General features: G+C 29.4%; 1 long non-coding RNA gene across 1 annotated transcript in view; it reads left to right on the forward strand.

Moving 5' to 3' along the window:
• Window positions 1-2526, forward strand: part of LOC145261086 (uncharacterized) — a 118221-nt gene extending 115695 nt beyond the window's left edge. Inside the window, exons 2-3 of the long non-coding RNA XR_013864405.1 lie at window positions 241-347; window positions 2349-2526. This is a non-coding gene — a long non-coding RNA (uncharacterized LOC145261086). The remainder of the gene's footprint in view (window positions 1-240; window positions 348-2348) is intronic.
• Window positions 2527-2794: the final 268 nt, after the last annotated feature.

A 2794-nucleotide genomic window follows, 5' to 3' on the forward strand; every position in this document is an offset into this window, starting at 1 on the left:
AACATTTCTATATCTTTATTGAAAAAAAATTATATCATTATTTAAAACATTTCTATATTATTATTGAAAAGACGTTGATATTATTATTTTAAACATTTCGATATCATTATTGAAAAGATAATACTGTGATCACACCTCATTGGTTTAACCATCTCGAGGCAGTAGGCACATATGTGGTTTTCTGGAAATCGATAATTGTCAAATTACAAAATAAAATAAAATGTTTTATTTTATTTTCAGGAATGTCAAGCGTGATTGTGGTCCCCACCATACTGTGATCCAGATGAAATATACTTCTCCAAGTACATTGCAGTTATGCATTGGCCCTGATTTCATGGACTCGATTAGTGAGTGCAATCTGTGTTGACAATGAATTCAAGAAAATAAGACGCACCGTTATATATATATATATATATATATATATATATATATATATATATGTGTATGTATATATATATGTATGTATATATATATATATATATATATATATATATATAAAATAAAAATTACAATTAAATTTACGAAAATGATCCAAGATGGTAAAATTAAAGTATATTATAAATATTAAAGAATTAATATTTATAAAATTATCTCAGCCAGATGTAAAAGCTCGATAAAACCAAATAGGAAATAGAGCTTATAATATGAGCAAACAGTTAATGAAATATGTCAAAAAACACTTTGAAATGAGTTAAAAACATATTTAATCTGAAAAGGAAACACTAGATAAGAGGATAGTCCTTAATCCGCGGAGTTTCGAAGAAATACTTTCCTTCTCATCAGAGGATAGGAATTAGCAAAATGCAGGATCGGATTTTGCATGCAGAAGTATTTGATGAAACAACAAGTAAGTCAATGATCTTACTTGAAAACAAAAAAAGTGTAGCAGAGGGAATATGGTGAAGAAAAAGGTGATTACACGTGAATGGATAGTCTGGTGGAAGATAAATAAATCCAGTGACGGTAAAATCCAAATGTATAACTTCAAGAAAGTTAAAAGAATTTCCATTTGTACAAGTAAAATCCAAGGAAATCCCGTAATTGGAAGAAGATGGCCCATAATAATCCAAAGGCAGAAATCCATCGAATAATTCACAAAACTCTGCAGATTAAGGACTATCCGTTTATCTAGTGTTTCCTTTTCAGATTAAATATGTTTTTAACTCATTTCAAATTGCTTTTTAACATATTTTATTAACTGCTTGCTCATATATATATATATATATATATATATATATATATATATATATATATATATATATATATATATATATAGCCTTATATGTAATTATACTGAGTTCGTGAAATTCAGTAAATTTTCATATACCAATGAGTTTTAAGTCAAAAATGGTTGACTTAAAGAGTAAGCTACAAAATTATCAAATTTTATAATTGAGCATTAATATACTGTGTAAGCAAAAACAAGACTTCAAAGCAAGGTGTTGGTGGCAACAAAAAGTGTATTTCGATTTACGTTACAATTGTTTCCATGTCCAGTTCGACAATTTCAAGCATTATGTCGTTTGAAAATTTTCAAAACCAGCATTTATTCAGACTTTATGAATAAGCACACTTTTGGCAATGGAGCATTTTTTGAAGCGAAGGATGGAAGGGGAAATCCCTAGCTAGAAAGGCATGCGAGAAACATTTACCTTTGTTGTGGTTACGGAAAATCCCATTTAAAAAATGCTCCATTGCCAAAAGTGTGCTTATTCATAAAGTCTGAAGAAATGCTGGTTGTGAAATTTTTCAAACGACATAATGCTTGAAATTGTCGAACTGTACATGGAAACAATTGTAACGTGAATGGAAATACACTTTTTGTTGCCACCAACACCTTCTTTTGAAGTCTTCTTTTTGCTTACACAGTATATATATATATATATATATATATATATATATATATATATATATATATATATATATATATATAAGAACTGTGTGTGTAGACTGCATACCTAGAATCGAGTCGGGGCATATCTCATCTTCACTATAAAAGGGTAAAATTTCAATATCATTATTAAAAGACGTTGATATTATCATTTAAAACATTTCGATATCATTACTGAAAAAACGTTGATATCATGATTTTAAAAAGATTTGATATAATTATTGAAAACATTTTTTTATTTTTTAATGCATTTTGATATCATTATTGAAAATGTGTGAATATTATTATTTAAAACATTTCTATATCATTAGTTCAAACATTTCGATATCATGATTAAAAAGATGATACTATGATCACACCTCATTGGTTTAATCATCTCAAGCCACATCTGGCGTTTTCTGGAAATCGATAACTACCAAATTACAAAATAAAGTAAAATGTTGTATTTTCTTTTCAGGAATGTGGAGCGTGATTGTGGTCCCCACGATACTGTGACCCAAATGAAATATACTTCTCAAAGTACATTGCAGTGATGCACTGGCCTAGATTTCCTGGACTCGATCAGTAGTGCAATCTGTGTTGACAATGAATTCAAGAAAACGACGATCTATGTTATATAAGACGCGCCGTGTTTGTTGGCGGTGAGGATGTACTGTTTTTAGTGTAACTGATATATTCACGTTAAATAAAAATACAAATAAACTCGAATGATTTCCGTGCTGTTAACCACAATGAAACGTGTTAGTAAGTTGATATCTGTCTACGGGTCAACAAAAAGTGTACATTACAGAAAGCACTCGCCCATGATTATGCAGATCGACATTTTACCTCATACTGCGAAACTTATGTCAATTCATCAAATTGACATCCCAGCTCTTACCTACCAACTTGTCTGTGCTACAA

The sequence above is a fragment of the Euprymna scolopes genome, chromosome 37 (assembly GCF_053919585.1).
Source record: "Euprymna scolopes isolate OS-2025 chromosome 37, ASM5391958v1, whole genome shotgun sequence".
Classification (NCBI taxonomy): domain Eukaryota; kingdom Metazoa; phylum Mollusca; class Cephalopoda; order Sepiida; family Sepiolidae; genus Euprymna; species Euprymna scolopes.